General features: G+C 33.4%; 1 long non-coding RNA gene across 3 annotated transcripts; it reads left to right on the top strand.

The window, feature by feature from the left end:
- The first annotated feature begins 2,405 nt into the window (after positions 1–2,405).
- On the top strand, positions 2,406–21,547 carry LOC129925893 (uncharacterized). 3 transcript variants are annotated; one of them, XR_008777660.1, is made up of 3 exons: positions 2,406–2,694; positions 18,767–18,827; positions 19,956–21,547. It is a non-coding gene; the product is annotated as an uncharacterized LOC129925893 (long non-coding RNA). The 3 variants fall into 3 exon arrangements; XR_008777661.1 differs by having other exon boundaries at positions 2,693–2,756; XR_008777662.1 differs by lacking the exon at positions 2,406–2,694 and adding an exon at positions 18,029–18,117.
- Positions 21,548–27,405: the final 5,858 nt, after the last annotated feature.

Below are 27,405 nucleotides of genomic sequence, written 5' to 3'. Positions count from 1 at the left end.
AAGGAGTATTTGTACAAATTTGTCCTAGCATATGGGACGAGGAATGTGCCTTTATCTTTGTGTCTTTCAGAGTATTTTATTAAATTTTGTTTTTGTATTTGAAGATTATGATTCAGTGTTTTATGTATGATTGCTACTTTACTTTTGAGCCTTCTGTCCTGAAGGCTTTCTAAATTTAGTGATTTTACTAAAGGTGTTACTCTAGTCAAATGTGAATATTCGTTTGTTATGAATCGCACTGCTCTATTTTGTGTCTGTTCTAGTTTCTTAATGTTTTCTTGAGTTGAGGGGTCCCAAACAGAGGATGCATATTCTATTATTGGCCTAACCAAAGCAAAACTAAAGCAAACATTCTAAACAAATACTTTGCATCAGCATTCTCAGCCCCAGGAAACAAAGACATATTACTGAATTTGAACCAAGTAGACAACATAGAAGATATAGTAGTACAAGAAAATGGAATTCAAAAACTATTAGCCAACACCAAACCAAATAAAGCTTCTGGACCTGATGGTATTCCAGCTAGATTACTCAAAGAACTAAGTAATGAGCTAGCCCCAGTGTTCAAAATACTCTTTCAGGCTTCACTTAACCAGGGCAGAGTACCAAAGGACTGGAAAGAAGCTAATGTCACCCCCCTATTTAAAAAAGGAGAAAAGTCTGACCCAGGAAACTACAGACCAGTATCACTTACCAGCATCACATGTAAAATCCTAGAACACATAATATGTAGCAACATTATAAACCACTTAGACAAACATAATGTCCTCACACCATACCAACATGGCTTTAGGAAATATAGATCATGTGAAACACAACTAATAGGACTAATTGATGATTTTTCAAAAGGTTTAGATAATAGTGAACAAATAGGCGCTATCTTACTAGATTTTCTAAGGCTTTTGACAAAGTTCACCACCATAATTTGCTTAAAAAATTAAAATATTTCGGCATTAATGGTCCACTGCATCAGTGGATTAAAGATTTTCTGATAGGGAGAGAACAAACTGTAATAATAAATGGCTCTAAATCAACACCGATAACAGTAAACTCAGGCGTACCTCAAGGAACAGTCTTGGGTCCATTACTATTTTTAATTTACATAAATAATTTACCAAATTGCATTACTTCAGGAACAAAAGTCAGATTATTTGCAGACGATTGCATAATATATAGAACAATAAAAACAACACAAGACACATATATTTTACAAAGAGAATTAGATGAATTACAGAAATGGGAATCAAATTGGAGCATGTCTTTCCACCCAGAAAAATGTCAGTTGTTAAGAGTAACAAAAAAACTAAAACAAATTAATTCCACTTATCTTATTCATGGCAAACCAGTAACAGACTAAAAACGCAAAATACCTAGGTGTTATAATAAATGAAAAACTATCATGGAATCCACATATTGATGAAACTACAAAAAAATCAAACAAAGCATTAGGATTTATTAAAAGAAATTTCTATAAATCAAATAAGAACATAAAACTAAAATGTTATTTAACCTTGGTTAGGCCAATAATAGAATATGCATCCTCTGTTTGGGACCCCTCAACTCAAGAAAACATTAAGAAACTAGAACAGACACAAAATAGAGCAGTGCGATTCATAACAAACGAATATTCACATTTGACTAGAGTAACACCTTTAGTAAAATCACTAAATTTAGAAAGCCTTCAGGACAGAAGGCTCAAAAGTAAAGTAGCAATCATACATAAAACACTGAATCATAATCTTCAAATACAAAAACAAAATTTAATAAAATACTCTGAAAGACACAAAGATAAAGGCACATTCCTCGTCCCATATGCTAGGACAAATTTGTACAAATACTCCTTCTTCCCTAGTGCTATTAGAGCATGGAATGGGTTGCCTGAGCTAGCCAGGAAAACCAGTGACTTAGAGAATTATAAGTCATTGGTTAATATGCATGACTAAATGCATGACGCGTAGGACGTAATCATCTTCTTTTTTGAAGTAACGTCTGTATTATATAAGATAAGATAAGAAGACTATTTATATACTAACTATAGACTAGACTATACAGATTACAATTATAGTTTATAGTATAGTAGTATAGTACTAGTAGTAAGTAGTATTTTTTTACTATAGTATTTATATAGACTAGATCTAAATCTAGTATTTAAAACTATTTATAATTATTTTAATTATGTAAATTTAATAGATTTGGTAGGCACGATTAGAGATATAATAATACAGAAAGGGTTCTATCAATTATATAGGTTATGGCTGAAAAAAAACCAACTATAAATACTTTTAATTTTACACTGCTCATAACTGCTGTATAACTCATACAAACTTATCTTTTCCCAAATTTTTCCCATAATAATTTTTACTTTATCGTCCAGTCTATATATATGTCTATGTCATCAACATTTAAAAGGAAATTACCGCAAGTGTACATATGTGGTTGGAGTGATCGTTAAATGAACTTGTGTGTTACCCGTGCTTGTAATCGTGCTAGTATTTGTAATCGTGTTCGCATTATCGTAGTCTGTGAATCGTGACCAGTCTGTACTGTGTTATTGTGTGTATCAGTCGTGTTTTATTGAAATAAAGCCTTGTTTCTAAGGTTATGAATTGACTTAGTATATTACAGTGGTCTTTCCATTCCTAATTTAAGCAGGACGAAGAATAAAAAAAGGAAGACGTTCAAAGTGATACGAAGGTAAGAACAAAGTTGTTGGTTTGTTTCAATATGCCAATTAATTATTATTGACTTTTAAAGAGGTAGAGTTATTTAAAAGGGTCTTATTCTTTAACGCTGTTATATAGATAATAAATTTCATGCATTTTTTGTTGACACTCTGCAATCTAAACTTCTCAGATATCTTGCTTGTAGCACAAACTTAGAATTATTATTTAGTTGACAAGTAAACCTTTCATATAGAATCCTTGACATTGTTGAAAGTCGAGCATTTATTGCGAAAATCCCCAAAATGTTTTCCTCATTAGTAATCTATACTAAATATAAGTGAAAATAAAAACACTCATTCACTGATTCACTGACTGATTGATCAAGAAATCTTTAAAACTGTCCTAGGTATCCGCATGAGATATCGTACAGAGTTTCCTTTAACCTCCTCAATAAGAACGGTTTTTGACTGAATGACAACTTTTTGGACCGCAAAAAAAACGCAAGCTTTCTATCGAACCTATGTGATTTAATTCGGTATATCCCTAAAACGCCGCATTCTACATATAAAGCATTATTTAATTATAACACGAATTCAGTATTTTAAATGTAATATTTTATTTTCCCCTAAGTCTACTTATTTTAATAGGCCTTGCGTCATATCCACTTCCTTTTAGAAGCCGTCTAAATAAAAAACAAAACCAATCCTAATAGCATTAATAAGATTTAGAGCCATTTTCTTTTTTTTTTTCGAGAGAGAGAGAGAAAGAGAGAGAGAGAGAGAGAGAGAGCAAGTAATGGTACTTTGTAATGCTGTAAAAAAATGAACAAAAAACACATCTAATTCTAGTAGCATTGAAAAGAGAAATCTAGATCTATTGTCATTTCGCTACTTTCAAACGAGGTCAACTAAACGATTACAATAAATCAAACCAAATTGATTTTGCTTTTTATTTAGAGAATAAAATACGAAGATAAATGATGAAATGGGAACGGGAATGACCAACTTTTTATTGTTGCCGACGGAGGAGAGAGAGAGAGACGAGGGAAGTGAAATTTCATTGTAACAGTTACACTAATTCATCGACTAAAAATATGTTAGATTGATCGTTAAAATGACTCCTTTCATAAATATTAAAATAGAAAGATTGTTTCGGCCGTAATAAACTATAAAAAGCCTTGGAATTTAATCAACCGTGCGTACTTCTAGAATAATATAAAAGTAAAGTTCTCCTTTCAGACCTTGTGGTATCCAGGGAAGATGATGTAAAGGTCATCTGCTTCTGTGACCTACGGTTAACGAGGATGTCATCTGGCCACCACAACGATCAACCGTCTTTACTTTTCCCCAAAGTACAGCTGGATGGACTCAGGAACGCCCGAAAATCCCGAAAATAAAAATACCAGTCTTCACCAGGATTCAAAGCGACGCGGTCTTCCGCTCTGCCATCTCGCCTCATAAGACCAAATTTTCTTTTTATTTAGACAACAAAATATCAAAATAACTGTAGAAAGAGGTAAGGGAGGGAATGTAGCATTCTGATTGGGGACTACGAAAAACGCATTTTTTTTTCTCTAGGCCTGAAACTGATGGTATGAAGAAATGTACTCGGTGTCCAATACTGTACATTGCTTGCATAAAAAAAATTCAAACTAACCAAAAAGGGCCGAGAGTCAAGGTCGAACTATAATATAGAATTAAATAGCCGAAGAAAAGTCACAGAGTGTTTGAAGGACTTGTTATTATTTTAGCCCGGGCGTGGAGATAAAAGAAACCTGCGCTCTTTAAGAACCGGTTTTGACAGATTGGAACCCGCAATTTACGAAAAACCGCAACTCTATCAAACCTCTTATTTTCGGTATTTCCCTTAAAGGCAGCAGTCTATATTGAAAGCATAAATAGAAATATCTACTAATTCCGTATCGGAAGTGAATTCTTTCTTTTCCCCTAAGCATACTCATTTTTAATATGGCTGTTACGCTATGTTTAAAATTCCAGATGACAAGATACTTTTGAGGCGTATTGTCACGATGTTTTGGTTGGTGTTACGATGAGATTGTGATGATCAGACAATGCGTTACTGATGTTCAACTTCGTACAGTTCGTTTCCTTTAAACACTTACTGAACACTCAAACAACATCGTGATGCCGGAGATACAAATGTTAACTATACATTCAAAAACAGAGATCCTTCAACAATAAATACTAGGAACCACTTAAATAATATAGGCCTACACACTTTAAAATTGTACAATACAGTTTAATTAAACACATCTACTGCCGTCGTTCGAGTCCCCCAACCTCCACTGCATCTTTTTAAATACCATCGCCGTCCTTTTGTAACCAACCAATCTCCATTTGCTCACGTTGAATTTCTCAACCACTCCTTTTATGGTATGCAATTTCAGCCATTAACACGACGCGACGCCATGAGCTTGTGATACGAACATTCAACCAATGAAAGAAGAAGAAGAATTTGTTACTCGAAATAACCTTGCACGCCTCTGTCACGTGACAATGACTTACGTCGTTATCTCTTCCATTTAGACGAGGTCTAAATGTTTTTCAAAGGCGATCCTAATAGTCCTCATTTTAAGATGGCTTATAAGGTTAAACCTATTCATAAATGCTTTACTTAAATTCAACAACTGAAAAGTTTGTGGTGATCAATCGGAGTATCCCTTTTGACGCTGACTACATTAAAAACAAACAAACAAACTAATCCTAATAGCATTAGAAATATAAATCTAAAACTATAGTTATTTCACTACATTCAAAAGGATCAAATAAACGAATACAATTAAGAAAACGAAATTAATATTTCTTTTATTCAGAGAACAAAATACCAAAATAAATGTGGAAAGGAAAAATATAAAACCAAATAACTGTTAGAAATCGCATAGGCAGCCACAACTCTAGTAATTTCGTTGCTATTAGGTCTAAAAAAAAAAACCCAACTGATTGTGGATATCGATTGTTCTGAATATTTTATGAAAAACTTTTTAACTCTAAATAATTGTTTAAAATCACAATTTTAGCTTATACTACATTAAATTTTCTAGCTAAAAATAAAAAAAAAATTAAAAAAAAAAAAACTCATTATCGTTAATATTATGTTTTGGATGTTTAAAAAAAACAACTGAACACAATGGATTGTATAAAAATCTCTCATCTTAGTTATGATACATTTAATTTTCATACTAAACCATACCGAAAATTTAATTATCATAATTAGGTTATTATTGGATTCTAAATATGTATATATATATACTAGACATATGTTACCCGCGACCCGCGGGTCTTTATTTGCGCATTACTGTCGATATAGTCACTGAGAGTGTTTTGTAAACAATTAAACGAAATAATAATGTAATAAGTAAAGCGAATGTGTCAATGTAAAAATAGTGTGAATGAAGCGATCAAATCGGAATAGCTAATAGGCTTAAATCCATTTGTTCAAATTAAAACATTTGCATGTAGGCCTACATATATTTGATTAAAATTTGAGATGAATAGACTTAATTTTGTATGTTCATGTGTTACGGTATAAAGTAGATCTTTAGGTAGACATAGATCTAAATCTACACTAATCTAGAAATCTAGAGTTAAAAAATGGCTTTAATAGAGTTCATTCTGTGTTGAGCATGCGTGACCTTTTTTTCATGAATGAATATAGGCCTATCTCAACACGGCTACGCAGCTTTAGCGAACAGCGAACGAATGTAGTAAAAATGCTTTAAAAAAAAACAAATTTGAATGTTAATTTGATTAAAATATGAAATGAATGGACAATAATTAGTATGTTTATGTGTTGAAGCATAAAACTATCTTTGCGAAAAGAAGTTTTATCATCTTAGAGTTCAATAAGAGTTTTAGACCTAGGCCTAGGAATAGACTCAGTAGAGAGATGTGTTAATCACTGTTAATGTGTAACCATTTGGTAATGTCTAATGAAAGGATGTTCGCCAGACTTTACCCGCGGCCTTCGGGTCTAAGTTTGTGTTTACTAATCTAGTGGATTGGATTTAGATGTATGTTAAACTTAACTAATGATCCTTTCAAGTTTTTTCTCTTTCGCTACGAAAATAAAATTAGGTTTGCGAAAATGGGATTACCCGAAGCCGATAAATTCATATCTATTACAAACGAAAAGAGCGATAGCTTTGTTAAATGAATGGGATTATAAAGTGAACAATTAAACGAAATAATTTTTAGTACGCGATTCATGAATGAATATAGATCTAGGCCTATCTCAACTCGGCTTCGCAGCTTTCGTAAACGAATGTAGCTTTAGAAAAACAAATTTGAATGTTTATTTGATCAAAATATGAAATGAATGGACTTTAATTAATATGTTAATGTATTAAAGTATAAAACTATCCGTGCGAAGAGAAGTTCTATCATCTTAGAGTTGAATTAGAGTTTTAGATCTAGGGATGGGATTATAAAGTAAACACTTAAACGAATTAATATTTAGTACGCGATTCATTACGGTATTGTCTAATGAAAGAATGTTCGTCAGGAAATCTGTAATCACAGATATAAGGAACTAATTAATGTAAAAAATGCTTTTGAAACACAAAATTGAAGGTTAATTTTATTATATAATGAAATCAATGGATCTTCTTTTGTATTTTCATGTGTCAAAGTAAAAAAACTATCTGCGGAAAGTGTTATAATATAGATATATTGCTATAATGTTTATTAACCCTCGTCAACTCTCTTGTGTTGAAAAAGACATTTTTAAGTCTATCTAAGCCGTGTGGGATTGGAACATATTTGCTTTGACATCATTCGGAATGAAATAAATGAAATGCTATAAGATCTCATGCGCCGTTTGCCATTATCTCCCTTAAATCCTTTTGGGTTAAAATATAAATTTTTACTCTAATAAACCGTGCATTGTAGTAAAAATCATTCTCCCTTTGACGTCTTTCGAAATAATTTCATAAATAAAAGTACATTGGCATCTTTCTCGGTTATTAGATTTATTTTAAGGACCATGAGGACTGACGTCTTTCATGAATTACTCATGTTTGAGTATAGGATATATATATATATATATATATATATATATATATATATATATATATATATATATATATATATATATATATATATATATATATATACATGAAATTGTTCGTATCGAGTATAGAATAAGATATATACACGCACATTTATTAGAATCTCATTTGGCTTATTAAAGATCGAGCACTATCTCTGTTGTCATTATGTTTCGATATTACAAACTTTTTTAAGGAAAATAAAAATAAGAATATTTTATCTATGATCAGTCGCGGGCTAGCTCTGTAATCTTGTTTTTGGTTAATAAACTAAAGAAATTCGTACATGTTATTTTTTATACATGCCTTACAACAAGAATCAAACAAACAAAATACACTTACAATAATGGTGTATCGTTAGTTGACAATGCAGAAAGTAAGTTTTCAATTGCGAAGATTAAAGATGAGTTCCGTGTTTCACATATCTACTCTAACACAGTTGCGACCTGCATATTTTACCACATTTGAAACAGACAAGGCCAGTACCGTAGGTTGAAAAAGGTACAAGTTGTACCAATACATATATGTTTCCTTAAAGAATTTTTTTTTTTTTTTTACAAATATTACCGTTGTCCATTTTTTAAAAAAATATACTTGAAGAATTAACTACGACAATTTTTCGTCTATTTCAAAATGTGTACGTGCGTGTTAAAGCCTAAATATATGTTTCAAGACTTTTATAATGAATGCTCTTGACACAACCGTTAAGGGTTGGATGAGTAAAAAGTTAGTACGTTGAGATGTCTCAAGTGTTCGTACTATATCACTTATGAAAAAAATCCGCAATAGCAGTGGCATGTATCAGGGTGGGTTTTACAGGTTTAGCTAGGGAATAATATAATTAACCCAGAAACAGAGTGATCATACCTAACGCCAGGGACACAGTAATTTATTTGCGCCCTCAGCCCCTTCCAGCTTCTAGCTCAAGGCACTGGCGGATGCAGGGTGGGGGGCGTGGGGGGCAAAGTCAAAAATAAAATCAGCAGTAATCAGGGACTTGCTATTTTTATTTTATTATATTATGATTTGCTGACTGCTGTGCCCTAAATTCCTGCTCTGAAAATGATCTTCAACAATTAACACACACAGCCACGAAATTGCAAACCACCCAACTTATTCACAGCTCAATATGAGATTTATACAGAAAAAGTAAGTTTCCATTTTGTTTATTTTTAATAACATCAATCTAAAAATACTACACCTAAGGCTTACAAAAAAAAATTATTTAATTAAAAAAAAGACAAATCTAGATCTAAATCATTTTCTTTTACTATTATAATTAATGGCAAACTTATGCTTAGTATGAAGTCATTAATGATGGAAATTCTTATAATAATTTATAGGCTTATAGCGCTGTCACATCGGATATTTAATGAAAGGAGATTTATATTTTCAATAATGGGGCATGATATATTCAATGGTGTATAGATAACTTTCTAATTTTAAATGTTCAGAAAACTAAAGAAATGATTATTGACTTTAGGAAACATAAAGGCCATATTGCAGAAATTCAGATAAACAATCAAACCATAGAACAAGTACAAGAATATAAATATCTAGGAACAACTATCAACAACAAACTGAAATGGAGTGAACACAGTCAAAATCTCTACACAAAAATTCACCAGCGACACTTCTATTTCAGAAACCTAAGAAAATTTAACATCGACAAAACAATTATTAAACTTTTTTATACAGCAACCATCAGCAGTCTAATTAACTTTGCCATCACCTGCTGGAATGGAAATACTTCATTGGCACAAAGACTTAGACTAAATAGACTAATTAAAGAAGCATCGCATATCACTCGATTACAACTACCATCTCTTGAAGAGCTTTTTCATGAAAGATGCCTTTCCAAAACACTCACTATTCTTAAAGATAACCTTCACCAATTAAACCACTATTACATAAGATCTGAACGAAGTGGTCGTCTCCTTTCCATTAGGACTAAAACAGAAAGATTTAAAAACTCCTTCATCCCACTTCCGGTCAGAGTGTTACAAGATCAGCTGTCGCCATCGAGAAGTACAAAGAAGTCAAATTCATAAAGCGCATGTGTATGTGTTTCGTGTGTGAATGTTGTTCGAATTTTTCATCTATACTGTTATTGTACAGTAGTTACGCTGATGTTGTCAATTGTAGTCAAACTGAATTTCCAAAGCCCCGGACCCAGCTGGGGGAGCGACTCCCTATCTGTTCTTGGTTGTGTGTACAGTCTTTCCACTAATTAAAAGAACCTATTCTAGGCTAAATAAAAACGCCCGAAAGAATGAAAGGTCAGAATGTAATGAAGATTAATTACATACATATACATTGCAGAGGGGGGTAGAAAAAAATGCCCCCCCCCCACACCGAAAAACTCCTGGCTACGCCCATGATATGACGTTATTCCTTTTTGGGCCGGTTTGATACACAGTCCGCCCCTGTACTTAGGTACCTGTTAAAACTGAGAAAAGGCGGAAATTTTAGTACAGAATGAGTCCACAGCCAGAATGCTTTCTCCATATGAATTTTAGTGTTCTTTCTGTAATTAGAATAGCTTTTATGCACAATATCGCAAATAAATTTGGTCTGTTTGTGTTGTATCAATGCAACGTATGGCATTGTTTTAAAATCCAAAGATTTAGGTTAAGTATAATATTTCACGTGCCTGCGCTAACCCAGTTGCGACCTTCATATTTGCCACATCTGATCAAACTAAGCCGTTGACCAGTTTATTTGGTACAAACGTTACAAGCAGACGTATTATAAGTCTTTAAAAATCGGTTGGGTTAGATTATTATATCTACATATGTTAATATATTATTTTATAAATCTTAATTTAAAAAAAAAAAACGCTAAAGCTAACATTCAAAAAGAATAATTTAAACATTTTTTGAAAATAAAAACATTTAAAAAGTCTGTCATGATAACAACTCGCTAGCACGTAAGTCTCTTCTTACGTTTTATAGAATTGCCATCAGATAAAGAATATTCCAGTGTTCTATTTGGAATGATCTACATATGTTACATAACATTGTGACAGGTTGGGGAGTGTGACGTGTGTATGGCGCGTTTAATGTCTAGGGGATGATTATTTTTGAAACTATCACACACCAACCCGTCAGCATATAAATCGGAAGCAGGCATGCAACGAGACAAGCAATGAAAGATAGATACAAAGTTAAAAATGAAGAATATTTATTTACATAAATATTTACATATAAGAATAAAAAGGGGGAGGGATTGCATCTATCTCTAATCAATAGTATATTTAATCATCACTCTTGCACTTAATAAGAGAGTATGTCACTTTGTCTTCTGAACTTAGCTGGTTGTCCTGTTTGTGTCGCAGCTGGCTGTGTCCTAGCTTGAGGTTCTGCAGCTGGAGGTGGCGCTCTAGCGGATAGAGGGACGCCAGTGATTCAGTTCTTGTGGAGTCTCAATCCAAAGTTCTGATATCTGTAGTATGCACAGTAGGGCGGGTGGCCGGCTACCGTGGGCACAAGTGTACTGCGGGAAGAGCGGATCTGCTGTGGACAGCGTAGTTAGCAGGATATGTCCAGTGAGTTGCGGAGGGTTTGGCGTAGCTATGACGTCTCGCACAGACTCCGGGTCTATAGGGACGTCGCACATAATAAGCTGACAGGTGGGCTGTCGAATAGGCGGGCAAGTAGATCCGATAGCGCCAAGTAGTAGAGATGAGTAGATCCACGTAGGCCGTAGATGATACTCAATAGCAAATAGGCAATTGACTAGGCAGACAATGCCAAATAAATAGGCAGGTGAGTGATCCGATAAATAGGCAAGTGCAGTGCTGATTAGCACTAAGCACAAAGGCAATAGGTGATTATCGATAGCAAATAGTTGAGTAGTGTCGAGTAGACACTAAGCGGCAAATAGGCAGACACCTGAGAGAGGCACCAGGTATTCCTCTAGGAGTGGGAATAAGTGATATAGTCCAGACTCGATTGCTCAGATAGAATGAGAAATGAGAGAGTCTGGCTTGATTTAATCTACCTTATATATAGGCCTGGAAAATGTGGGCGGAAACAGGAAATGTTCTAGGCTAGGATTTATCTTACACGTGGGTGAATTTGACTCGAGGTGGGAGTCGCACCTTGGAAAGAGTGGAAAGAGTGACTTGCATTCCAATCAAGGTGGTGTCAACTGCGCCCGTCAGACACCCGACCGGTAAGATCAAAGAGGCTGTTTATCTTTACCCCGGTCAAAGGAAGATAAGTGAAAAGCCGCCAAGGTGGTGGACTCAGTCTCTTGAGACGAGGAAAAGGTGGGGCGGGTGAAGAAAATGGGGATAGGACGGGGAAATAACTAAAATAAAATAAATAAATAATAGTAAATAATGATTAATGCTGTGATAAATTTGAGTGACTCTGACAGCAAGCATTTGACTTGTCACAAACATGACATTTCAAATGAGGTTATGAAACCAAGTCGGTTTCACGAACATATAGCAATATCCAAACCTAATTTAGGAATATTCATGAACAATTAAAAAACTGTTTACTATTCAAACAATATTTTAATAAGCGGCAAAGCAGAATATGTTTTAGTAGCCTCTTAGAGGCATAGATTTTAATTTGCCAAAAAAAAAACAACAACAAGAAAACTTAAGTCTTATGATGTTATTTAAAAACTGTTTACAACTAAAATTAAAATAGTTAAAAACTTATTTGTGACACGAAAAGTCTATTCTTTATAGGTTATTGATGAAATATTATTTCCTAATTATGTGGTTTTGTAGCTTATTGCTACTTATCGGGCACCATCAGTGGTTGAACGCTACAAAATCTTTATAAGTAATATAGAATACAGAAAATCCAGATCCACTATTCACCTTGTGAGTTGTATTACACAGGCAACATCTTTATAAATACTTAGCCCAGAATTTCATTCCTATTTAAATCTAATTACAAAACTTGTAAATAAAATACATACCCATGCTGAAAATATGCTCATCTTTCAACAGTTTTGTGAAACAAATGATGAGCGAAATGTTACTTACACTTATTGTAAACTGAGGGTCGCTGGATTTCAAAGGGGAGTTGTATAGCTGGTAGACATCTAAATGAATGAAACCAACCTCCGACTGCAAAGAAAGAAATTGACTTTCATTAATTAAATCGTTTTCTCTTTATCGAGATATTAAATCTGTTTTAAAGGGTTTAACAACCTCACATAACTTGTTTGTTGACAAATGAATTACTGCCCAAGGACATCGATGTCTATGCTATTCACATAACAATGCTCTATAAAGAAATGTCTGTTGGTTTCTAGGAATAAAGGATGTAATAAACTTAAAAATGTAAATATAAATGACATATTTTAGACATCTGTTACTGTTGTTCAAATTGAGTTCTAGGAAAAAACATAGATTTACAAAATTTTGTCTTTAATGGGAAAAATGTTACCATAGGAGGCACTGCAGAGATGTGGCTACACTTAAATGTTCCTGCGGAATTCCAAAACTGTGATCGAAGTTGGAATTATTTTTAGCTTTTCCATCAACATACATGGTTAAACTGCATTTATTGCGTAACAAAATTAATGAGTAAACAAAGAAATAGACTGAATGTAGTGATGACAAAAAAATGGTCTTAATTTGGCTAATTTAAAGCTTGACATTTCTAGCATTGTCAGATTGCAGGAGACGCAATGTTACAATTAGATTAGTATTTTTCTAAGAGGGGGCGCTGGCAGATTTTTTAAAGAAAAATACGAAAAGGGGGCGATGAAATACGAAAAAGGGGCGGCATGCCAAAAAAAGTTGATGACCACTGCTTTACACCATTCTCTATAGCAGCGTTTCTCAACCTTTCAAGCTCGGCGACCCCTTTTTACAATTCCTCACTTTGCCGCGACCCCTCCCCCCTTACACACACACAGCAATAGAAGAGTAGACAATAACAATCCATATTTTCAATGGTCTTAGGCGACCCCTGGCAAATCGTCAATCGACCCCCAAAAGGGTCGCGACTCACAGGTTGAGAACCCTGCTCTATAGGACATGAGCTCATATGTCACCACTGCATTTGATTTGTTGATTCAGAATAGCGATGTATCGAGATAAAATCCTTCACAAGCTATCGCGACTCACCTCACTGTGTCTAAGGCTTTGGCTAGATCAGTGGTTCCCAAACTTTTTTGTCTCGTAGACCCCTTGGAAGTCCTCGTAGACTCCTGGGGGTCTATATAGACCACTTTGGGAATCACTGGGCTAGATCAATAAAAGTAGCCTGCAAGTCCAGGTTCAGCTCCTTGTGTTTACACTGAATGTACAATTGTATCGGGGATTTGTCGCATTTTTAAAAAAACAGGAAAATGGCGGTGGCGTCTTGAAGCTAACGGTGGATTAGTATAGTAGTCCCAGCATAAAATGAAGAGGGGTTTAATCTTTTGGCTCTATGTGAGAGCAGCATCACCCATTTTAAACACTTCTGGTGAAACATCATCAGAGGCAGGCTCATATCTCTTATGAGCTTCACTACTGCCGTCTCCACGTCAAAAATACTTGTGAATTGTCAGTCAAGTTCTGTTTAAACGTTTTCCTGTGAACTTTTAGCAAGAGGCTCCTCAGAGACAACCCTTTTGTCGCTATAACTAAAACTGCTAAGCTCTGTCCGATATTTGAGTAAATGTTGTTGTAGTTTCTTAATGAATAACTCTTGAATGACTGTGTTGTCAAAACAGACTATGTTGGGCTTACTGCACTTGCTCAGCTCCTTGGCCTTGACATTTTCTAATTATTAATTTTCTAATTAAATTTTCTAATAAAATAAGTATGATGGTTGATGTCTTACAACAAACGAACATGTTTAGTCCCTCGCTGTAATTCCCCCCACCCTAAATTTGGTGGCAGAGATTCTAACGAGAACACGCCTATCCATGTGAAGAGCCAAGATAAGTGGTTTCAACTTTTAACATAAACACATCGCAAATGTCACTATAAGTGGGTTTTACCGGACATAGACAACTCTTGACAAAAACAAGGGGTGTTAACGGATTCACACAAACACACAAACAACAAAAAAAAACTAGAAAGGATAGTGAAAATCCGACATCAAAATATTTTAGACCTTTCAGCTACTTTTTTCTTTTCTGAAAGCGAAAAATTATAAGTTTTAAAATACAACTATGCAAGACCTTTTTTTCATGAAATACACCATTTTCCAAACTATTCACTATTAATAGTAAGAAAAAAGACGGGAGGCCATTAAGTAAGGGAGGCGAATCGAATTTTGAACACATTTATAAAACGGTTTTAGTTTTTTTTTTTTTGTGAAAATTATTATAATTGTATCTCCTGCTACATACTTACATTTCATATTCCAGGTCTCAAGGGAGGCAATCAAAAATTGTTAAAAAAAGGGAAAGGACAAAATAAATTATGACAATAACCTTGTTCTTTCTTTAGGAACGCTTGCTGCAGTCTAATCCACAAACATACCGAGAGTGATCGAATATAGTTCTATGAAATGTTTCTTGTTGTTCATAAGAAAGTGTTTTGTTTTTGTTTTTAGATATATTCATCTATATTATCATTAATATCAAATAATATATGTTAATTTCTAGAAAAAAAAAAAACTAACAAAGAGGCCAATAGCCTCGTGAAGAGGCAAAGAAAAGAATCAATAGCCCAAGGATTCCTGCTATTTAGTGACGGGTGAATACAGAGTAGATTACTTATTCTCCCCCACCCCCTCTCTTTTTTCGCCCCTAAATTTACGTGAGGTAGAAATAATAAAAAAAGAGTGATCTTTCTTGGTCACAACGGTCCGGCCCTGCTATCTTGTGACGGGTGAATATTGTTCTCCCCCCCCCCCCCCTCTTTTTTTTTCGTAGGGTAACTGTAGTTCCCGCCTTCTCTTTTTTTTTGTAGGGTAACTCTAGTTCGTCCGACTTGCAGAAATAAAAGAGTGATCTTTCCTTTACTTCTTCTTGTCCAAACTCTTGAGCCATGAATGGCCATGAAGAGAATTATATATACATATATATCATGGGCGTAGCCAGGATTTTTTTTTCGGGGGGGGGGGGGTTGGGGGGATTCCCCCCCCCCCCGCCCCTCCCCCCCCCTGGCGGAAAAAAAATATATACATATGTGTGTGTGCGTGTACATAATTAATCTTTAAATTAAATTAAATTTTATTCATTCTGACCCTTTCGGAAAACGTTTATTGTGCCCTAGAATAGGTTCTTCCTGGAATTAGTGGAAATCTTGTAGACTCCCCGCCCTTGCTAGCAAGGAGGTCTGGGGGAGCTCGTAGTGCTCCCCCAGCGCGGGGCAAAGCCCCGCCGCCTAGCACTATTTCTGGTATTGAAAGCCAACAAAATGCATATTCTGAGGTATCTACATTGCATTATCTTGCTATTAAAAAGTTTTATTTCAAAAACCTAATGTGCTATTCTTACTGACTTAGACCCTCTCGCGCCGTTCGGCGCATTTTTTCGGCAAGCTGTTTCCGTAACTCTTATTATGCGTAATTCATTTTGTCGGAGAACATGTCTCGCAAAACCTCATGCGATGCTCTGTCAAAACGTTACTAAGGGTTCGACTCCCAGTTCGGCATATGATTTCTTTGATTTAGACCCGATCTCTATAACTGACTCCTTAAATCTGTCTTAGCCATCTTTGTTGAGCCACATTTAATGTTTTTCAATTTCGGCAGATAACTATTCACACTTTATTAATAAAGCCCAGCCACTGGTAGAAATTTGTAACCTCTCTTGACTACGCTCTTGGAATTACATACCTGTATTTCGCTTTAGATTTTATATCGAAAAGGAAAGTTTTATCGTCAAAATCATCTGTTGAGGGGTTTTAAAATAAAATCTCTGGAGTTTTTTTTTTTTTTTTTTTTTTTTTTTTAAATTCAAAACCCCATTTAGCTACGATCATAGAATTTGGTGACTGTAGTTTGCTTTAAAATAATATTGAAGAGAGAGGTTTTCAACTCAAAACGCTCTGTAGGGGAATTTTAAACTCAAAACCATCTGAAAGGGTTTTAAATTTTTAAAAAAGCCATCTGGAGGAGGGGGATTTAAACTTAAAACCCCTCATTAGCTTAGCTACGCTCAAAGAATTTTAGTGTGTAATTTGCTTCTTTTATATTGAAGAGGTATTTTTAGCATCAAACTCAAACCCCCTTTGGCTACACTCATAGCATTTTGAGTGCGTAATTTTTTATTATTTTACAGCTTCAAACCCCGCTGGCAGGGGGGTTTTAAACTCAAAACCCCTTTGGCTACGCTCATAGATTTTATACTGTGTAATTTTGCTTTTTTTTTTTATATTTAAGAGGTACTTTTTAGCTTCAAACCCCAATTGGAGGGGGTGGGGGTTAAACTCAAAACCCATTTGGCTACGCTCATAGAATTTTGAGTGTATAATTTGCTTTTTTTATATTGAGAGGGGGTTTATCGTAATTTTTGGAGGCGGTTTTTAATGTCAAAATCTTACTTTTTTTTTTTCTTGGAATTTGGGGATTGTCGTTTGCATTTTTTTTTTGTAGTTTTGTTGATAGAAGAGGGGGATTTAACTGCAAAACCCCTGGTAGGGGGTTTTAAACTGCAAAACCCCTTGATAGGAGGTTTTTTTTACTCAAAACCCTCTGGTAGGGGTTTTAAACTCATAACCCCTGGTAGAGGGATTTTTATCTCAAAACCCCTTGATAGGAGTTTTTTTTACTCAAAACCCTCTGGTAGGGGGTTTTAAACTCAAAAGCCTTGGAAATCTGTCTTTTTACCTTCTTGATTGGACCACTTCACAACCGATTGTAATATTGTTATATTTTGTGGGACCATAGCCTGATTTCAAGCATCGGCAGGGGAGATTATAGGGGTCTAACAAACAGGCCAATAGCCTCGTAAAGAGGCAAAGAAAAGAATCAATAGCTCAAGGATTCCTAGGATATAAACAGCTGGAAAAATGACGTCAAAAGATATAAAGCTGAGGTATCCTAAAAAAAAAAGAAAGTTTTCTTTTTTTTAAAAGAAAAAAAAGTCTATTTATTATGTATATGAGTGGAACGTAATTTATAACAATAATTAATAAGTGGTGTCTCTCAATTTATAATGGTCACGATTGTGTACAGTTGCAGTAAAGCATTTAGATAATTCACAATATTCTATAATAAAGGGAAAGAAAAGTGAGAGTTTTATGTATGTTAAGGATAATGTAATGACGTATAATAACTCTGCACTAGAGGGAAAAGGTTTGTGTGGATAGGTTTTGAAGGAGATAATCATTCCATAACATCGGTTGGCTAGGCTTTGATGTGGTCTTAGAGTTTTGAGGTTGTTGTCTTTTTCAGTGGTTAGCAGGTCATCGTGGAGTCCTATTGCTGTATAAATACTGTTTCTAATCTATTCATTTGTGATGCGGTGCTTGTAAGTGATACCTAAGATTTAACTATATCTTCATAACTATCAGTTCATTGAATACATATGAATATTAACAATGTAATAATAATAACATTAATAACTCTCCATGACATGCGGTATTAAGTCTTTAGTCAAACTAACAATACAACATTATCGGCAAGACTTTCGACACGAGCACGTCTCTTCTCTTTGCATCGACGGAGGTGTGGTTGTAGTTGTTTGTAGTTTGTAGTTCATAGTTTCTGATATTCTTTCTGAATATGTTGACATGCCTTTTTACCTGCCTGAGAGGACCACTTCGGGGGCTGATTTTGAGTTTGTGTTTCCACACAAACTGTCTTTGTAACTTTTTATTTTGGGGGGGGGGGAGGGTTCATGCCTCTTTTTAGTTATTCCGGTCTCATAGCGTTTTGATTAGTTGTATACCTACCGCCGATATTTATTGTTTCTAGTTAACATCGGAGAGATCGAAGTGCATTAATGTAATTGTTTAGAAATTTGTTTTGGAAAAGCTATCTATGAAAAAAAAACATTTTAAAAAGTTTATGAAACATCTTTCATGTTATTAAAACTAGTGACCATGACCATGAGAAGCAAAATCAATTTACATTCACAGATTTTACTAACTCTTTAATTTTTTCTCTCTCTTATCTAGTATGATGTTTGGACTCTCTGGACCACTGATGATGAATTGTAAAATTTCTCTTCCAATAAAAGTAAGTATGATATGGTTTTGTATAATTGAGTTTAGAAAATATAATTATCAATAATCTGCAATGACAAGCTTACTTTTTTTAATGTAACATAGTATCCGTTTGATAATAAGTAATATTTGTGGCGTATATGCATTGGGTATTTCAAAAAGTATCATTTCTCTATAGTCATTTTATTTATTTTTTATTATTTAAACAAAAAATAGTTTTTAAATATAGCCTGTTTCTTTTTTTTTATCAATCGATCGAGTATGGACTAAGGAGTGGAGTTTTTCAAGTGGTCACAAAAGACCAGAATTTTTTATTATATTTTTTTTTTACATTATCTTCACATTTAACACGAATAAAGTGTTTGTCAGCTGGAAGTCTATTTAAGCTCACTTTTAGTTTAGTTACGTTGGAAGTCTATTTAAGCTCACTTTTAGTGTAGTTACGTTGGAAGTCTATTTAAGCTCACTTTTAGTGTAGTTACGTTGGAAGTCTATTTAAGCTCACTTTTAGTTTAGTTACGTTGGAAGTCTATTTAAGCTCACTTTTAGTGTAGTTACGTTGGAAGTCTATTTAAGCTCACTTTTAGTGTAGTTACGTTGGAAGTCTATTTAAGCTCACTTTTAGTTTAGTTACGTTGGAAGTCTATTTAACCTCACTTTTAGTGTAGTTACGTTGGAAGTCTATTTAAGCTCACTTTTAATTTAGTTACGTTGGAAGTCTATTTAAGCTCACTTTTAGTTTAGTTACGTTGGAAGTCTATTTAAGCTCACTTTTAGTTTAGTTACGTTGGAAGTCTATTTAAGCTCACTTTTAGTTTAGTTACGTTGGAAGTCTATTTAAGCTCACTTTTAGTGTAGTTACGTTGGAAGTCTATTAAAGCTCACTTTTAGTGTAGTTACGTTGGAAGACTATTAAAGCTCACTTTTAGTTTAGTTACGTTGGAAGTCTATTTAAGCTCACTTTTAGTTTAGTTACGTTTGAAGTCTATTTAAGCTCACTTTTAGTTTAGTTACGTTCGGTGGTCGCTTGGCATTGGATGCATGACCTTATAAAATGTAACTACAATGTTCTATTAATTATCTCTAAAAAAAAAACTATAAAGTGTTGATATCTTATATCCGAAAGATACTTTTCTTTCAGCTTCCAAGTATACATGTGAAGCTATTGACATGGCTGTTCATCATAAGTCTAGTTGTAGCTGAAACTGAGACGCTAAACAAGAAGTGGAATGTGTACCAACAGCCAAAACCTACTCCAAAGAAAACAACTAGATCCGTTATGAAAGCTAAAGCCAATTATGACAATAAACAGAATGCATTCAGATACAATATAAAAAACCCAGTCATTCAAGGATTTTACTTCAAGAAATGAGAACTGGGGATCGTTTCTTAGGTCAATTAATCATTACCACTTTAGCTGCATGTCTTTGAGTTCACGTAATATGCAAATTATGATCCGTGGGCAGCATGGAATATCTGTCTAGTATATATTATTCATTGATTTATTGTAACTATTATTTCCTTCGCATAGATTTACGATTTGGATCTCAATGTTTGTAAAGACATAATTATTATTAGTCAGCAATACTTTTTACAAAGCTTATATAGTTTACAGTATTATGCAATTGCTTTCTTGTATTTTCTTTGCACTTTATTTAGGCCTATATGCATTTATTGTTGATTTGGTTTGTTCTTGTTTACTTACTTACTTAGACTTAGGTCCTCCCGCGCCGTTCGGCGCATTGGGCGGTAAGCTGTCTCCACAAAGATCTGTCACTGGCAATGTCTGAAGCCTCCTGGTCCTTGTTTACATATAAGTAATTTATTTAAAAAAAAAACAACGCAATCCTACATAGCTACGTACAAAATAGACAGATGCGGGACCAAAAGTGTTGCCGATATGACTGCATTGTTTGGCATAACTGTGTTGTTTGACCCGACTGTTTCTATAGAACGCATAAAAAAAACTTTAGGCAAAGTACGAAATTAATTTTTCCTGAAAAATCGGAACATAAAATTAACGATAACTTGATTTTGTAACGTTTTAGCTAGAAAATTAAATGTGGTGTAAGAGAGAAGTGTGAATTTACATAAATAGAGTTAAAATGTTTTTTATACAAAATCCTGAGCAACCGATTTTCCTTAATGAGAAGAAGATTATTTGTTTTACTTATTAGGAGAGGAATTTCAAACAGTTATTTGGCGTTATTGCTTTTTTTAATATAAAATTCGGAACAATTTTTGCGACGATTTGTAAGAAAATTAAAGTAATGTAGGTCGATTTCTTTTTCAAAACAAAATCCGGAACATACTTTACCGATAAAAAAAAAAAGGAAGGAACATTAACCCTTTCTCTCCTGACGATACCAGCGTCGATTCCACTAGAATGTGATAAATAATTACGGAGAGAAAGAGTTAAAGGTTAAATCAGATTTTCAATAGCATTTAGTGTTGTTGTTTTTTATCTAAACGTGACGGAAAGACCAACCAACAGACAAAACGCAAAAAAACAAAAAATCTGATTATTTTAAAATTTTGCGGGAATTATTTTTGCACCATTGAAAGCCTGGGCGTCACGCTACTGCATGAAATTCGCTGCATAAAAGTCCATTTAAAAAATGTACGTGATATTTACATACAAAGTGCATTATTAGCCTTTATAAACAAAAATATATATGTATTCTTTTAATTTTAGCAGCTAGTTGACCAGAAATAAAACAGTTAATTAATATTTATATTTGTTGTAAACATTTCTTGTACATTTTAAAAGTATATGGAACTTAGTTTCATTTATGTAATTGTTTTAGAATCGGGGTATGTTTATGGAAAAAATCGAAATCGCTTGCATAATTAATTTTATAAACTAAACGGTTTGCTTTTAGAAAACCAAAAGTAGTCGTTGCACCTAAACTTTGCAAGCCGCATCATATGATGAAATAATATCTTTCTTTTCTCTTATAGTTTCTGAGATCTGAGTGTGACAGACGGACATTTTGCACAAACTTAATAGTGGCTTTTCCCCTTTCGAGGACCGCTAAAAATTACTAATCTAAAAATGCTAAAGTGACATAATTAAATATTTTTTAGGGAACTAACTAGATAACAGCAGTTATTTATACTCCAATATGAACAAAAACTTTTTGTTTTCAATTTATTAAAACAAAAATACACATGTATTTATTTATTTAAAGATTTTCTGTGTACCACGATTGTGTTTCGAATAACTTAATAATTGAATTCTATATCTTATTAAATTTTGCTACAAATTAGTTATTACATTTTTGTTTCAAATAATTAAAACAGCAGCTAAACTGTCAATATGCTTTAACAATAATGAATAAAAACAAAAAAAATTATATAATACAAAAAAATATTGACAGTAGTATTGCTAATGAGCACCAGCACCATATACATTCCCATCTTTGGCCAATTCCTCTCTGACTTTTTCAAACCGAGTAAAGAAACAGTTTTTCTTCTTTTTCTATAATCCTCTTGGCTAGTAGTGTCAGACTGAATAATTCTTTTATCATTGACCTTTTTTAAATTATTTAATGTTACATAAGAAACATCAATATGCATCTAAATTCATCACGTTAATTAATTCATTGGCGCCAGCATTAAATATTGACACAGCTCTAGCAACACTGCCTTTCACTCTGCCAAGTCCCATGAAACTTGTTTTAGGACATCTCGCCCAAATCATAGCATTAAGGCTTTCGTTGTTGTTTTGAGTACCACCATGAGCCATTCGTTGAAGCAAGGACTCATCTGACATTCTTCCATAAATTGGAATTAGCTTGTGAGCCACCTCTAGAGACAAAAACGTTGATGCCTTATGATTAGAATGGCTGTCAGGGTCTTGTCCCAACGAAACAGCTTGTTGGTACCAGCACCAACTATTTTCTCCTAATGGACATTGTCGATGATGGTGTTCAGTATCTGTAGACATGGAGTGGTATAATCCTGCCCAAACAGCATTCAATTCCTCATTTTGGACACATCTGGAATATTGTCTATTATAGCACCACGATAAAAATTTTGCAAACTGTCACTTTTTTTTTCTGTTAGCCTGCCAACTCCTCTGCCACCAAGATTGCTTTCTTTGGCAAGTTTTCGAAGCGCTGTCCCCATACGTTTATGGGCATGATTGATACAGTCAAGTTTAGTAACAGCTTTATCAGCATATGGCTTAGACTCAAGCACAGCTTTAAAAGCAGAAGAATCTCCATCACTCAGCATCTCCACATATCTAAAATTATATTTTGCCACAGAACGATTCCACAGAATTACAGCACTGTCCTGTTCCATAGACTTGCTGGATTTGTGGTGATTAGTACAGCAATCATGCTGTTCTTTCCAAACTGCGAGGTCAGTTGCGTTCATGCTCTCAGCTTTCTGCATGGCAGTACTTAGATCTAATATCGAAGTCGACAACAAGACCTGTTAGTAAATCGATGCAGACACCTACACCATAAAGCGATGTAAAGCCTCGCTTTTGCCAGGTCCCATCATAACTGACTGAAATGTCAATCAAAGGGTTTTCTCCTCGTTCAATGGCTTCCTTAATGTCATCATCCGTCTCTGCATAAGCTTGACGTATGGCGTTGGCTGTGCGGTAGAGCATGTCTTCCCCAGATTCCACTTCACAGTCTGAAGAAAAAACAAAAAACATTAATTAAATTGATTTATAAATATATATATAATATATATAAACTTAAAAAAAAAAAGATTTAGATCTACATTGGCTACATCATAGTGATCATACTACGTATGTATTTTTTATCAAAAGTTAGAACTTTGTAAAGATTGCCTAGATTCTAGATCTATAGTTACTAGGTCTAGATCTATAATTTTTATATGGTGAAGATTAAAATTTTTAAAGAAATAATTCTAATAGTAGATTAATGTGTAATTTAACATACCTGTGATTATATTATCATGGTCTTTAAAGGCTCTCTGGCTGATTCCAGAAATTCCTAGGACGCTGCTAAATGTCTGCAGCGAAGTGAAACCCTTTCCTATCTCATGGCTGTATAAAACCATCTTGGTGTTTATTTCAAATGCAACATTTGAACAGTTACTTTTTTGTATTCTTGGAGATGAAAACTTTGATTTAGTATATCCACAACTACTAGATCTACAACATAACTTCAACTTTGATGCGAACCCCATGTTTTCATCTTTTATAACTCTAATAGTCAAACTTGACTGAAAACAATTTGGGCATAATGCATCCGACATCAAATCAGTAAGCTGATTAGTATTAGCAATAGTCCATAATTGCTCTGTTTCTTGTAGATCTAGATCACTTGGAACATCAGTATTTATTGAAAGACGGTCTAATTTCGATCTGGATGCACCACGTTGTCCTTCTGATGCTGGATCTAAACTAGACCTAGACCTAGAGGAATTTCCACGCAGCTTGTCAGATAGCATAACATTTCTTGGTTTATTGAGCTTCTCTAGCATTCTTCGTCCCTTTGGTCGAGGCATTTTAATGTAAAAGATATTTTCTTTGAAGTTTACAAATACCAAACAACTGAAACTGTCTTGTGCAAGGCTTTCAGTGACTTTCACTACAAGAATGTGTTTACGCTGTCGGCCATTTTGAAACGCCTTTTCCGGATGAAACGGCACATTCTGATTAGTCGATTTTTTCCGAGTTTTGCCGATGTGCCATATAAGGAAGTTTCCGTAAATTATATAGCTCGGAAAAATACGAACTACAAAAAAACATATAAATCCATTAGTTTGAACCCCAGGAAAACATATAAATCGAATCGTGACCTTTCTTTTGATGTATCGTGGTCCTAGTTTTGTTAGATAGGTAATATCGTATCCAAGGTGATAAATTTCGATAATTTGTAAATAATCACCAAAAGGTTTACATGTTCAAAGTCAAAATACACATATTTACAAACATTTTTATGCTAAAATATAATATGATTCATATAAAAAAAGGTTAAATTTTCAAAATCTGAAAGAAAACAAAATCGAAAAAAAAAATAAAAATTCGTCCTTTTCCGACTCGTATGTCCCCTTAATGATTTTTTTAGTGTTGCAACCTTGAAAAATACATAAATATTTCATAATTCTAAACTTTGAAACGCTAAAACAAAAAAACTACTTCAAATATCAAAAAGTTTCTGCATGCGTTTGTAGACATCTATGTACAGAATAAGTATGCCAAATATGAAGTATGTAGCTCAAGTAGTTTCAGAGCCTTAGCGTTTGGCAGATAGAGATATAATACAAAAACAAAAAAAGGAGAAAATGCAAAAAAACAAAATAAAATTTCAATTACAAAAATTTTGTCAGGAAAATACTAGATAACAGGTATGTAATTTATAGGTTGGTATAATAACTATCTGAAAACATAAAAAAATTCAATATTTAGTAAAGGGCATATTCTAAATTTCATATAAATATAGCAACCAATTGGTAAAATAAAACGCAAATTGTACACAATTGTATTACAGAGTAATATTTCAAACAAAAAATCTACTTATTGAGATATCAAAAAGTTTCTGCATGCGTTTGTAGACATCTATGTACAGAAAAAGTATGCCAAATATGAAGTATGTAGCTCAAGTAGTTTCAGAGCCTTAGAGTTTGGCAGATAGAGATATAATACAAAAACAAAAAAAGAAGAAAATGAAAAAAAAAATAAAAATTTCAATTACAAAAATTTTGTCAGGAAAATACTAGATAACATGCATGTAATTTATAGGTTAGTATAATAAGTATCTGAAAACATAATAAAAATAGCTATATTTAGTAAAGGGCATATTCTAAATTTCATATAAATATAGCAACTAATTGGGAAAATAAAACGTAAATTGTACACAATTGTATTACAGAGTAGTATTTCAAACAAAAATCCAACTTACGCAAATATCAAAAAGTTTTTGCATGCATATTTAGATATATATGTACAGAATAATTATGCCAAATATCAAATAAGTTCCAAAAGTAGTTTCAGAGCCTTAGCGTTTGGCAGATAGAGATATATACAAAAATACAAAAAAAAAGAAAAATTAAAAAAAAAAAAATTCAATTACAAAAATTTATTCAGAAAATCACTGAATAGCAAATATATGTTATTTACACTTTAGTATAGCAGCTTTTAAAAATAGCTATTTAGTATATTCCATCCAGATTACATTATAAAATAATATATTATATACCGGGTATAACATTTAGCAACCATAAAGAAAAAAAAACTTGATAAGAATGTAGGATGTACAGGTGTGCAATCTAAAAACCCAAACAATTTGCAACAATAAATATTAAAGAAAAGAGCTTGCTTGAAGTTCACAGAAGATTAAAATGAACAAAAATGTCATATATATAACAATGTCAAATAAGAAAAAAGCGCTAAACTCAAAATCTGAAACTCATGATAACTGTTCAGTAGTTCTGTTATATCTCTACTATTCATCTAGGGAGTTCTTTAGATAGCTTAAATATATATAATTATCAGTTTAGAAAAAACTTGCTAACATTTTCTCTTGAATTAAGGTATCAGAATATATTTGAAAAAGTTTGTTGATCTATATTATTTACATAAACATAATCAGATGGTGTTGTTTAAATGTTGGAATCGGGCCGGATTTAAGAGAGGGCAGGCGCAGCGACTGCACAGAGGACAGCACATTAGAGGGTCCTCCTCAATAGAGAAACAAAAATATTGAACTTTTGTGGGGTCAGAAACTTGTACGTTTAGTATTATAAATTATTTTTTCGCATTTATTCGACAATATTTAAAATCGTAAGGTTGACAACACTGTCATGGTTAAGAAGTGTTCGCTTGTAATATATAAATGCTACTCCGGTTTAGTAGCAATGCGTAAACAAAGGGCCTTAACCTTCACTTACCTCGTCCAGTAACTCAAAAATATTTTTTTTTAAACTCAAATATATATATTAATTTTTTTTTTTAAAAGGAATATACATTGCATATATTTGCGTTTTATTCTAATGCACGTCATAACTTTATTATTAAAATTTGGGTGTTTATTTAAGCTTTCGAAAAGTGTAACACTTGCTTAACTTCGGCCTCGAGTTAAAATGACCAGTGTACCAAATTACGAATCAAATGGTGAAATATACAGCTAATAGACTATAAAAATAAATTTTAAAGGAATCCTGTAGTGATCTCAATAGCTAATTAATTAGTTAAATAAATAGTAATTTGATTAATTTATTAACTAGCTAAATAGTCTATTGATTTTATTCACTAGTAAAATAATTAGTTCCTTGACAAGTAAAATTAATTACTAATTGAATAATAAACTAAATAAATAATTAACCAGTGAACTAATAAGTAAATTGAAAAGTAAACCAAAATAGCTAATTGGGCTAGCTAGTGGACTCATTGACCAGCGACGAAAGATTGAACATAGAACTAAAACGTTAATTGAATTATGAGCTAAATAGCTTCACTGACTATTGAGCACAATGGTTAAATAACTAGTAGATGAAATAGTTAATTGTCTAGAGAACAAAATAGTTGATAAATTAACTGGCTTGTGATGAATGTAATTGTATATAGTATTGTAAATAGCCATTGATAGAATCTTTAACTAATT

This window comes from Biomphalaria glabrata, chromosome 4 (assembly GCF_947242115.1).
Source record: "Biomphalaria glabrata chromosome 4, xgBioGlab47.1, whole genome shotgun sequence".
NCBI lineage: Eukaryota > Metazoa > Mollusca > Gastropoda > Planorbidae > Biomphalaria > Biomphalaria glabrata.
This window is presented reverse-complemented; position numbering and strand designations above follow the sequence as displayed.